Here is a 13,708-nt window from a genome sequence, read left to right on the forward strand (position 1 = left end):
GTAAAAGATGTGAGGCGAGTTGTCACATGTTTGCTGCACTGTGATGTAAATGTGACGTTAAACAAGTTGCACCCAAAGTATTAAAGTTAATTTGCGGAAAGATGAGGCATTGCTATTCAGTGTTGAGTGTACATTTTCAAGACCATTAAATGTCCAATTTGTGGCAGATGGCATGCCGTTGTCCAGGAAAGGGTGAATGACTGTATAATGGCAGCTGTGTGTCTAGTAGAGTCTTGGGATGGGGCAGTCGGTCTTCCTTCACCGCATGGCCCACAGCATGTTGTCTCCTGATGGTCCCCTGCTCTTCCCTGGACCAGCAGGCTGGCTCTTCACCTTCACATCACAACACGCATCGTGTGCAGTGACTCCATATCCGCTTACTGCTGAGTCATGTATATTGTTACATCCAGCATTTATCACAAGTTCACCTTTTTATGAGCTTATTGTTATACAGGCTTGCTAGAGCTTTAAAACCCTGAAATCCAAGTCTGATCCGGCTGGACTCGGGTCCTTACACTCCTACTTTTGTGTTCGTATGCTGTGTGTGTACATAAAGGGTGCCTGTGAGAATGTTATGCTGTGTGGATCTGCCGCTGGGTTGGTGTGGTAAGCAAGCGGGTATAGGGTTGCTGTGCTGGCTCCGATATGTTGTCCAGCAGGTGGCGTTGCCGTCCTGAGGGTTTGTTGTGTCCCTTGCAGCCTGGCCCACATGATGTCGAAACCAGAAGAAGGGGAAGTTGTGGGTAGATTTGTGCAATTAGCTTCAATTACTCACTATCCCCATACATGTCTATAACAGTCTTGTTTTCACAGATCCGCTGTAAATTGTGTTAATGGAAACCTGACATTGATATTTTACCCATGATTTTCCTGCCTTCACGACATGTTTTAATGGTCGAGACATGAAGGTTTTGTTTGTGTTGACTGATCACTGCCATTTCTTCTTTCCCCCAATATGTCAGGTGGCCGGCACGAGACTTAATGTTACAGCTAACGTAAGCTAGCTGGCTAGTTACAGAGCATTTATTCAATACGGAGATAAGCGTCACACCACGTACCAATCAGAGTACTTTAATGGAAACGCCCACATAAAAGACCCAGTTTTCGAATATTCATCTGTCTTCTAGAGTCAATGTCGTTCGCTTGGATTAACCATTATTGTACCAGTAAGACTTACATTCGTCTGTCCGTCTCTGTCGCGGTGTTTTGGCGTGAGATTTGCCTTGGTGTCGTGAGTTTGAGAAGGCCCGAACACGTGAGACTCACGCCAGATGCGTGACACTCACGCCAGATACGTGAGAGTTGGCAACACTGTTGGAGCACAGTGTTGGCTGTGTTGAACGGCACTAAAAAGCAATTTTGCAAGAAAAAAGGTCCTGTGTTTGAGGTCTTCGCAGTAACTTGGGCCATTTTGTATGGTTTTAGAACCGCTGAGTTTGATTAGCGTAACAAGGGAAGACAACGGTTGCCAAATCAATTCTTTATAGGAACAAAGATTTGGAAATATAATGTGATGTAAGGCAATAACAGCTCTTTGATAACTAGGGGGAAACGGGCACATCTGTTTACTTCACGCTGTGCCTCCATACAATGGTGTTTCTTAATCAAATTTCAGACCGCCTGATCTGGAATGATCAGGCAGTTTTTGCTTTGCACAGACACTTACTGAGGTGATGTCCTTGCGTTGTGCATTACCTTGGCGTGTGACTGTAATGGGCATGGTGTCTTGTTACTCCAGTCCAGCTGGCTAATGTGTTGTGAAGGGAAGCTGGGGTCTTACAGAGGTATAACTGGCTGTCCATCAGCCCCTCTGCCAGAGTAACTCTGGTATAGGACAATGGAAGAAAGGGAAATGAATAGGACATTAACGAGCACAGCATATATCCCGGGTGGACACCTCAGATTATTGTTAACACAAAATGGTTCTGAAGCTGCTATTCATTAAGATACCCTGTTTTGAGTGGGAAATCCACACTAAACCAGAGTTGTATGATCATGATTTCTGATCATTTTAATTGTCCATCTTGACAAGAATCCCACCATTGCTACCATAACACAGGCAAGGCACCATAGATGGATTATGAGACGATGGGCCCTGGATGCCTAGAAGCCCCTTTGTCCAGTAAAGGTAGACCCAGTTAACGTCAACAGTTTGCTGACAAATGACACCTTTCTCAACCACAAAAATGACATCAGGTAAAGTCACCTTCAATAATTAACAAAGACAGCCTAAAATACAGTAATGGCAAGCTGTTATTGTCACAAATGACTGAGTCCTTCAAGTCTGTGGCAAGAAATCAAGTTAATAACAGCAACTTCATGCAGAAGTTCTGGCTTAGGGGCCCCCTGACCCTTTTGGGCCCCTGGGCTTGAGCCTGGTAGGCCTCTTTATAATCCTTCCATGTAAGGCACTTGTCAATGTACACTCCGCAACCGACATCGGCCAGGGAGATTTTGTGAGGACATGGGTAATACCTCTGCCTCAGAAGCTGCAGCACCCTGAGCACAAAAGCCAGCTTGCTATTTACTGTAAGCTGAGAAACTGAGTGTAATTTGATGGTATCAGCTTTGGTAGTTATTTTTACTAGTATTATTACTGTTTTGCATGATCAATGTGCTTTAACTTTTTCATGGTAGATTTTTCCCTGTGATGTAATTTTGGAAGTGGAACACCGCTCGAGACATCTAATCGGTTTTATCAAAATGTAGTCGTCAGAAGCTCACCATCTATGTGCGAATGTGAAGAAAGTGGGTGAGTAATGGAGAGTCAAAGCTGACTTGGGCATATGTGGAAGTGTAGCAGGGCCGTGAGGTGTGGTCTCCCAGAAGCATGGTGCTCTGGTGTATGAGATTCATCTTCCTTGAGGCTTGGACCTTACCTCGGCCCCACCGCTCACACTGGCTTTCCTTAGGGTCACCCACCCTGCTGTTGCTGTCTGCAGTCATTTCATTACCATTGATAAAGCCCCTCCTCACCTTGACCATGTAGTTGTCCACACACAGACATCCTAGTTTCCAAACACCTAACACACACCAAACACAGCACTGCTTTGTTTTCCTGCTCTGGCAAACAAGATATTACGTTCTGTATATTACAGCCTATGTGATGCAAATAATTGACCGAAATGCTGCATTATCTCGACTCACTTTTCACACTACTTTTGTCCCATTTAGTTTAAATTGGTCATTCTCTTCGAATGCACCAGTTATTTTATGGATTCCAGTGTGGGATTCTCATTGTACAATGACATTTAACACAATAACTGGGACTATTGTGGAATTAATTTACACTGTATAGCACCCAGTGACAAAATCTACAATGGTATGATCCGGGAAGAAAGGATCATATTCAGTGTAACAATACGAAGCTAACAAATTACGGCTATAGTAAAACTGCCCTCCTTTCACTTGCCACATAACTGTGTTTACTGAGAACAATCCCTTTAATAATAAATGAATAAATAAATAAAAACACACACATTTTCTTCAGGAAATGCAAATGTCTAGGTTACATAAATGCACACCACCTCCTGTGTTTCAGAATGCAGAAATCTGGAGAGAGGAGGGGCTGTGAGCTGTTCACGCTGTCTCTTATCAGCACCACTCAGCAACGCCTACGGACATTTACTTGTCATGCTGGAAAGGTGCAACAGCAGTCTGCCACTTGCTGTTAAGTTGTACACAAGGATCAAGCAGCTTCATTTTATTTTAGCTGTTCAAGCCTTTTAAAATCAAAAGGTAGCATGTGTCTGTCGTATTGTTTAACTTATAGAGCTTAAAGCAAGAAAGAGAAAGATAACCGCATCCAGTAGCAAAATGCTAATCGACATTTCTCAGAAAACATTGACTAAAATACAACTGTGAACACGTCTAAGAAGCTTTTAGTGAGCATATCTTAAGTAAATCACTCAGTTACCATAAACAGAATTACTATGCACAATGGCTAAGTTAAGCTGTACTTTTTATCCATTTGTCAGAATATAAATTTAGGTTTACCTCAGCAGCGCTTCATCAGCTGCAGAACAGCACCATCTCTGATCGATGCTCTATTCGCCTCCCTGTGGACAGTGGGAGGGAACTGAATTGCTGGAGGAAATGCATGTAAACGCAGACATAACAGGGCCTGAATCAAATTTTGAACCCAACTGCATTGCGGCTGCAGTGCTAAGCAACCATGCCGCTCAAACACCAATGCCTCATAGTCAGAAGGGGTCTGGGTTTGATCCCAGTCTTTCTTCTTGGGAAGGAGACTCCAGCCCCTCCATGAGCACGGGAAGCAGTGGAAATCAGTTTTTCTATTCCAGCCCAACACTACACCAGTTGCTTTCACTGACTAACACACCTTCAACCACACAGGACCTGGGTTAAAATGAAAACCTGCATACACACAGCCCCCTATGGCTCATGGTTGAGCATCAGTGCTGGAAGGGACTAAGCAGGTAAGGTGTACGTGTTGATGGATAATGAAAGGATTTCACATAAGTTGGGATCTGTTGGCCACAGACACATTTGAAAAACATCTTCAGAAAGCCAGGCAGCATCTGGCGTGACCACCATTTTCTTCATACAGTGTCATGTCTCGTTCCCCTTAGGCTGATCAGCACTGTGCCACTCTATTAGGGCTGTGTGAAGTTGCTGGATGCTGGCACAAACTGGAACATGGCCTCATACACTCAATCCAGAGCATCCCAAGATGAGCAAGCCTTCACGGAGGTCCGGGTTGAGGTATTGCGTCATCTTGGAATTGTGTGCAGCGTTTTGCAACAAGAGGCCATGACCTAACAGGCTGCATATGAGGGGATTCATCACCTACGTATATGTCATTCATGCTTAAAACACAACCCCACCACGACCATGGGGCGTTCCGTTGACAATGTCAGCGAATTGCTCATCCACATCACACCATACATGTGTCTGCCATCTGCCCTGTGCAGTTTTACATCAGGATACAAACACCAAGAAGACACTTTTGGCTCTCAGACATCTGCTCTCGTGGATGTTCCTGCAGCCAACGTGCCTATGGTACACTCCATTAAGACATCTGGATGGGTCGATTGTGGTTGTGTGATTTTTACAGAGGTGTTTTATTTTCCCTTACCACAAAGCACATCTGTGTGATGATCATGCTTTTAGTTCAGCGTCTTAATATGCCACACCTGTTGGGCAGATGGATTATCCGGGCACATGCTCACCGACTGAGACGTGAGGAAATCTGTGCACTTCAAGGAAAATCTGCCCTGGAGAGAAACCCTGAGACAAGGCTCCAAAAATATTTCCTCTTAACAGCTGTGTAAGAATGTGTGCGTCAGGTGTTTTCCATTCTTTTACAGGTTTTTGGGTGTATTTGTCAGGGCTCTAAAAATACCCCCAAAAAACAAACTCTAAATTCAATTTTCATGTTTTTTCAAACTTTCCAGAGCTCTTTTAGAACATGGATTTTGTGCTGTGCACATACAAAATTTTAAAGACAAACAGATTACATTCATTTCATGTAGTCAAAGAAAGTCATCACAGCTCTCCAAATGTGACCTGTGCTCTGTCGGTGCCAAAATTACATGGGCTCCTTTAATAGGGTCACGTAGACCAATACTGCTCAACAAAAAACCCAGTAGGCATCACTGACAGAAATCAGACAATAAGAGATGTGAATATTTGGTCTGGGAACTCAAACAAGAAAAGAAGAATAAAATAACGATCAAATAACAAAGATCAAATCTCATTACAAGTTAAAGTTTTGTCACAATTTGCCTTCACAAAGAAACTGTACCCTGTGTAATTTCCATTTGTAATTTATACCATTAGCTTCTCCATTGTTGTCACCTAAATTTCACTGTATAGCCTTAATCCATAACTAAATATTCAACCCATGGTGTTATGCATGAGTGGAAGATTTTTAGACCGCCCATCTAGCTTGGCTATGTGTTTACTGTGACTTAATTTCCACCCTGTTGGTAGTTTCATATTACTACCAGAGGGTGTATGACATTAAGCCTTGCAACTTTGTTAGTATTACATGATCTCTGGATTGCTTGTGAAGCAATGCATGCCTGCAGCTATGTCTTTGTATGGCAGAATTGGCACTAACACACATTTAAACCAAACTGGCTGATTTGTACTCAAAGCTACACCAATCAGCCAAAACATTAAAACCACTGACAGGTGAGTGAATAACATTGATTATCTGGTTACAGTGGCACCTGTCAAGGGGTGGGATATATGAGGCAGCAAGTGAACAGTCAGTTCTTGAAGTTGATGCGTTGGAAGCAGGAAAAATGGGCAAGTGTAAGGATCTGAGCGACTTTGACAAGGGCCAAATTGTGATGGCTAGATGCCTAAGTCAGAGCATCTCCAAAATGGCAGGTCTTGTGGGGTGTTCCTGGTATGCAGTGGTCAGTACCTTCAAAAAGTGATCTAAGGAAGAACAACCAGTGAACAGGCGACAGGGTCATGGGCGCCCAAGGCTCATTGATGTGTATGGGGAGTGAAGGCTAGCCTGTCTGGTGTGATCCCACAGAAGAGCTCCCGTAGCTCAAATTACTGAAAAAATGAATGCTGGCTATAATAAACAGGTGTCAGAACACAGTGCATCACAGCTTGTTGTGTATGGGGCTCCGTGGTCACAGACCGGAGTGCCCATGTCACCAAAAGTGCCTACAATGGGCATGTGAGCACAAGAACTCAACCGTGGAGCAATAGAAGAAGGTGGCCTGGTCTGATGAATCACGTTTTCTTTTACATCCTATGGATAACCGGGTGTGTGTGCATCATTTACCTGGGGAAGAGATTGCACCAGGATGCGCTATGGGAAGAAGGCAAGCTGGCGGATGCAGTGTGATGCTCTGGGCAATGTTCTGCTGGGAAAACTTGGGTCCTGGCATTCATTTGGATTACACTTTGACACGTACCACCTACCTAAACATTGTTGCAGACCAGGTACACCCCTTCATGGCACCGGTGTTCCCTGATGGCAGTGGCCTCTTTCAGCAGGACAATGCATCCTGCCACACTGCAAAAATTGTTCAGGAATGGATTGAGGAACATGACAGAGTTCAAGGTGTTGCCTTGGCCTCCAAATTCCCCAGATCTCAATCCAATCGAGCGTCTGCGGGATGTGCTGGAAAAACAATTCCGATCCATGGATGCCCCGCCTCGCAACTTACAGGACGTAAAGGATCTGCTGCCAGGTCTTGGTGTCACCAATGTCTTGGTGCCAGGTACCAGAGGACACCTTCAGAGGTTTTGTGAAGTCCATGCCTTGATGAATCAGAGTTGTTTTGGTGTTACGAGGGGGACCTACACAATATTAGGCAAGTGGTTTTAATGTTTTGGCTGATCGGTGTACATATCAGCACTAAATTGTATATCCTTTCCCTGGCAGAGGTGTGTGTGTGTGTGTGTGTGTGTGTGTGTGTGTGTGTGTGTGTGTGTGTGTATGTGCTTTTAGTGTTTTGGCTGATTGGTGTATACTTGTTATTTACTAAATGCTGTCTGTATGCTGTAGCTATTGCTTTATTGGATGGATAATTATTTCCACAAGTTAGCAATGGAAATGAAATGCAAAGTGAAATCAAGCAGATGCCAATAAAAAAACGGGAATGTTATTATTTCATTAGAGTCATTGAAGACAGACATCTGACATCAGCTTTCTGCTGACACATTTATTACTACGGGGTTCTGCTGACAAATGCACAACAGATATGTCCTCGTAATACTCCACCTAATGAATACCCAATGTCAGGAAAAGAGATTAACAGCTGAAATGCCATCAGTGCTTCTTATGTTATATGACCATATTCATCAACCTCCTACTGTGTGCTGAGATGTCTTGTATTTGTTGTGTCTGTTCTGGTTGTGTGACCATGCTCCAAAGGTGTCTGGAACTTTTCAGAGACAGAGCCATAAAAAACAAAACAAAACAAAACAAAACAAAAGCCAAAAAACCCCAAAACATAATATGCAGTTTACATGGGACAGGCATTTGCTCATGACCAAAACGAAAAGCGAGCACCACATTTACCCTATTATTGCCCTCAAGTCCTCTTCATGGATTCCTTATAACTGACAGTTCCCACAATCAAGTGCTACAACAAAATGGGTGCTGTAAATAAAACACAAAAAAACTTTTTTTTGTTGGTTTATTCGTTTACACTAATGTCGCTGTCCACTGCTGACATTGCACACAGGTCATTGCCCAGATACTAACTAGCATGTGCTGATGGAGTTGACAGGAGTTAAGCAGCATATTGCGTTTAGCCTGTTCTCACCAAAGTAACAGAATACCCCCATTGATGTCAATATGAAGAAAAAACTGTCAGGAAAAATAGTATCTTGGGGCGTCCGGGTAGCGTGGTGGTCTATTCCGTTGCCTACCAACACGGGGATCTTCAGTTCGAATCCCCGTGTTACCTCCGGCTTGGCCGGGCGTCCCTACAGACATAATTGACCGTGTCTACGGGTGGGAAGCCGAATGTGGGTATGTGTCCTGGTCGCTGCACTAGCGCCTCTTCTGCTCGGACGGGACACCTGTTTGGGGAGGGGGAACTGGGGGGACGGTAGCGTGATCCTCCCACGCGCAACGTTCCCCTGGTGAAACTCCTCACTGCCAGGTGAGAAGAAGCGGCTGGCGACTCCACATGTCTCGGAGGAGGCATGTGGTAGTCTGCAGCCCTCCCCGGATCGGCAGAGGGGGTGGAGCAGCGACCGGGACGGCTCGGAAGAGTGGGGTAATTGGCCAAGTACAACTGGGGAGAAAGGGGTGGGTATCTTAAGATTTACCCCAAATCGGGCTTTTGTACACATTTTAGAAATATCAGATAATGATCCCGACTTAATGAGGGTCTCTACATTTGTTTCCTTTTTCTTCCATTTCTTTTCCCATTGAAACCACGAAATCTGCTTTCTAATGTATTGCGAGGTAGCAAACTGATGCTAAATTTGAATCCAGATTTCTCTGGACTCATGGATGGATGGATGGATGGATATTACTGTAAATTCACTACAGCTAGCAGTGAATTTACACAATGGTGTTTTTTTTTATACAGAGAAGAGCATGATTATAATACTGTCAGGGTTAGAGGCCACATCCACCATGTGGCTCAGTAGGTAAATGGCGTCTTAACAAGAATCTTAAATTGACCGCTATTTTGATATCTGTATATTCTGCACCGATTGCTGTATAACTGCACTAACCTGTTGACGTGCATATTGTATATTCAGTTCCCACATTTGCACTTTTAAGATTGTGTTGCAATTATATTGTCATATGTAAAACGCATTGTGTTGCCCTGTGTATGAAATGTGCTATAGAGATACAGTTTGACTTAGACTATGTTGAAGATACACACAAAAGTATCTAATTCCTGACACTTTTGTCCGCTGCGTTAGATAAAGCATCCATTAACACACCCATCCAGGGAAAGGAGGGCATCGTTCGCAGTGTTAAAGACAGATTAGGGTTACCCTCCCTGACCCGCTTCTCTGATGATGGCGGTTGCTCTGTCTGCAATCTCAGAGTCAGATAAACAGGGTCGCTTGAGATTGCATCTCAATTTGAGATGGTAACAACCGAGTCAGGCAAATTCTTGGAAGTTTGACTGAATGTTCCGCCATCGCTAATAAAATAAATTCGCCTTCAGACTTGTGACAGGTCACGAGATTGACGAGATATGAATGGCGGTAAAAGCGTCCGCCATCCTGGAAGGGAAACGGCGAGAGAACAAGGAACCGTAACCGCTAATGGATGCCACGCTTTTGTCTTTTCACACTTGAAGTAACATCTGAATGTTTTTGTTTTTTTCCTCTTTAAAGTGGCACAAGTCCGTGGAAAATGAAATGAGAAATGGCTTTTTCATTTCCGTTTTTAAATTTGGGCGAAGAGCGTGATTACCAGCACAGGGAAACTGAATTGCAAAATGTAATTTAAATTTGTATGACTTCAGTGCTGAAAAAATGTGTACTGGATTACACACACACACACACACACACACACACACACACACACACACACACACACACACACACAAAGAAAGCAATAGAATAAGAGTTGCCAGGCCAGATGAGAATGTTTTTTTAATGTCAGTGATTTTTTAAAATTAATTTCCCCCTCTTTTTCCTCCCTAACTGTATCTGACCAATTACCCCACTCTTCCGAGCCGTTCCGGTCGCTGCCCCACCCCCTCTGCCGATCCGGGGAGGGCTGCAGACTACCACATGCCTCCTCCCATACACGTGGAGTCGCCAGCCGCTTCTTTTCACCTGACACTGAGGATTTTCGCCAGGGGGACGTAGCGCGTGGGTGGATCACGCGATCACCCCCAGTTCCCCCTCCCCTCTGAACAGATACCCCGACTGACCAGAAGAGGCGCTAGTGCAGCGACCCGGACACATACCCACTTCAGACTTGCCTCCCGCAAACACGGCCGATGTGTCTGTAAGAACGCCCGACCAAGCCTGAGGTAACACGGGGATTCGAACCGGCGATCCCCGGGCTTGTAGGCAACGGAATAGACCGCTGCGCTACCCGGACGCCCCGCAGTGTCAGTTCAAACCGGTATATGAAAGTTCAAACGCCTACACGAACTTAACATGCCACTATGACTCCAGTGACACACGCATTAGCGGAAAACCAAAAGGCTGCTGTGGTGTTTCACATTTCATCGATCAAACTGCACTTAGGAGGCATTTAATCAAGCAGGGCTGAACAACAAACATCCACACTGAACTATGGATGCTGCATTAGTAAAGGCATTACCATTATCATCATGTTAATACTCATTCTATGCGAGACAGATGGTTGTGTACAATTTCCGCCCTGCACACACCCTTCCTGGATGTGTCCACATCTGCTGCTGCATAAGCCCCGTCTTGCGTTTAATGGCGTCTGTTCCTGAAAAGGTAGCACATTTTCCAGCCTCTTTTTGTGCCAAGCGCAAACTGGTAATTTTACATAACGACCTCAGTTTTGAAAAACAGGAGTTAAATGTGAATCCCACATTTATGAGACGTTTCGCAAGAGCAGTCAGAAGTAGGTACTCATGAACACACAATTTGCCGTCCGGTTCAGTTTGGCGTATCCCCCAGAGACCCGGGTTTAGGGTAGCCCCTCATGGCTGCAGGCCCGCTGCTAACTGGTCACACTGGCCCACACCACCTTCCACTTTCCCAGCAACACAACGGTAATGTGTATGCGAGAATACCCAGTATTACTTATCTGATCTCAGTTGTTAATAATCTAAATAGTTGTTATTCAAAATGGCTCGTTTTGACCTGAACAGAACACAGGGGTTAGGTATATTTTTAGAGTAAACTTCGGTATAAAAAGCCCAACTTTGACAACGTTACTACTCATAAGTGCACAACATATCAAGTCAGTGTTTCGCTTGAAGTAAAAAAAGTATTCAACAAGTCTAACACGTAAAGTTCTGAACTTGACCTTATGCAAGAGCATCAAAAATACATTATAAGTCCGCTTGCTTTTTTCTTTTAGTTTCTCTGAAGTAAACTTCTGCGTAAGGGACTGACAGCTGAACGCAGTGCTGCCACCTGCGGGATTGGAGGAGGCCATGACGGATAGATCCATATTATAACGTAGCAGTCGTACATAAAAGCATATGGCGCATATTCAGGAGGTAATGGACAAAAGATTCAAACGCTCCTGTGAGTACGTTGTCAAGGGTCCTGACAACCCATACTTGTCTGTAATTGCACAGGATGGACGGTAGGTGGCAGTAGTGTTCTATCGTGCAGGCTACATTTGCAGTGAGAGAGAGAGAGAGAGAGAGAGAGAGAGAGAGAGAGAGAGAGAGAGAGAGAGAGAGAGAGAGAGAGAGAGAGAGGGGAGCTCAGTGACAATCCTTTTACTGAAAAGAAACGTATTCTCAGTCAGTTTGTTCCAGACTGCACCAGCAAAGGCAGCCTAAGTCTCACACACCTCGTCTGTGCATAAACCCAAGTTTAAAAGCAGTTAAGGTGCGTCCCCCTGTTAAGAGAGTCGTCATAGATGATGTGGAGACATGGGCGCCTTAATGCACGCGTTTACCGGGGTTTAAGCCCCGGGCTCCAGGCTCTGACCAGCCTGGGTCTCACGCCACATGTTTACCCAGGCTAACCCCCTCGGTGACGCGCTTTTACGTGTAAAAAAACAAAAACAAAACGACTTGTTTACAAGGAGGGACGTCTGAGCATGTTAACCGGCCATGTGACGCTGTTTTCACACTTACAGAGCGGGTAGAGCCGAGTTCGCTAGCAAGGCCGGATGCCGGAGCACGTTACCACGCGTGGGGATGCGCTTTTACGCACACACAATGACTAGAACAAGGATCCTTTACAAAGGCGGGATGTTAGTACACAGTACCCGCCCGACAGAGCGCTTTTTCCGTATACAAAACGAGCAGAAACGCGACGTGTTTACGAGTCGGGATGTGGGATTATTTGGCGAGACAGCTGCGAGCGGAAAACTGAATTGAGCCGGGCTTGTTTACAAGGCGGGATGTCGGAGCATGTTAATATGCGTGATGATACGCCTTTACCCACAGAACAAGGATTCTTTATGGGGGGGGGGGGCTCCAAGCGTCCGTTGCCCCAGGGCCTGAAGCAATGTTAAGACGTCTATGGGTGGGTGGGTGGGGGGGGGTGTCAAACAAGATGTTCTCAAACACCAACAAAGATCCCTGTCTCCTAAACACTTCACGTCATGCACATTTGCAGGAAGAAACCAGATCCTCTCAAACGGAGCGTGTACGCTGCTGGGCGGCGTTGTTTGCATTCACCTTAGTAAGTGGTTTATGTGTGTGTGTGTGTGTGTGTGTGTGTGTGTGTGTGTGTGTGTGTGTGTGTGTGTGTGTGTGTGTGTGTGTGTGTGTGTGTGTGTGCAGCAAAGTGTCACATAAACTTGTGTGAGTCCATTAAAACCAAGGGCCGGTTGAGCAATTCCCCTGAGAGGTCCGCAGTTATTGTGGCAGGAGCGTCTGATAACCAAACAGCTTGCGGAAAAAATAGCTTAAGTGGACCCTACTAACAAATACACTGTGTGTGTGTGTGTGTGTGTGTGTGTGTGTGTGTGTGTGTGTGTGTGTGTGTGTGTGTGTGTGTGTGTGTGTGTTATATTTTGATGCAGGCAGGCATTATGTGGTCGCTAAGGCTGTGCTAACATATACTTAACAACACACATTCCCTACTTAAACACCCCACACACACGTATGCACACACCCACATACACTTGATGGTCGTGGTGTCCTACCTAGTATCTCTGGCAGGGTTGCACAGACTCGGTGGGCAGCGCTGCAGTCTGAGCATCTGGGCTGTGTGTGACGTGTGCATGACAGCACTGTGGGTCTGTCAGTGCTGCCTGGGAGTTGCCCAGAGCGCTATGATGTCAGCCTGGCACCGCTGAAACCAACAGGCCAACACATATGCACAAAATGTCCTCGCCGAGGCACATATAAACGCACTCAAACAAGCACACAACTTGCATTCAAATAGCAGGACACACACTCGGATATTCCCTCACACCGTGAGACTACGCTCAGGCTTGTGCAGTGACACTTAAACGCACCACACAAAACACACACACACACACACACACACACACACACACACACACACACACACACACACACACTGGTTTACCAGGCAAAGCTGATGGCAAGGGAAAAGGCTGTGCTGTTTTAAGGATGATTTCATGTGTTTGTGTATTGGCTTTGCATTGCCC

The 13,708-nt window shown here is 45.3% G+C and overlaps 1 long non-coding RNA gene across 1 annotated transcript; it reads right to left on the bottom strand.

Annotated features, from left to right (window-relative positions):
* Positions 1-1,768: 1,768 nt before the first annotated feature.
* Positions 1,769-13,269, bottom strand: LOC130118889 (uncharacterized). Its single transcript, XR_008810801.1, has 3 exons — positions 13,238-13,269; positions 3,997-4,058; positions 1,769-1,824 (listed from the first exon to the last, which is right to left on the bottom strand). It is a non-coding gene; the product is annotated as an uncharacterized LOC130118889 (long non-coding RNA).
* Positions 13,270-13,708: the final 439 nt, after the last annotated feature.

The sequence above is a fragment of the Lampris incognitus genome, chromosome 10, assembly GCF_029633865.1.
Source record: "Lampris incognitus isolate fLamInc1 chromosome 10, fLamInc1.hap2, whole genome shotgun sequence".
In the NCBI taxonomy this organism is placed as follows: domain Eukaryota; kingdom Metazoa; phylum Chordata; class Actinopteri; order Lampriformes; family Lampridae; genus Lampris; species Lampris incognitus.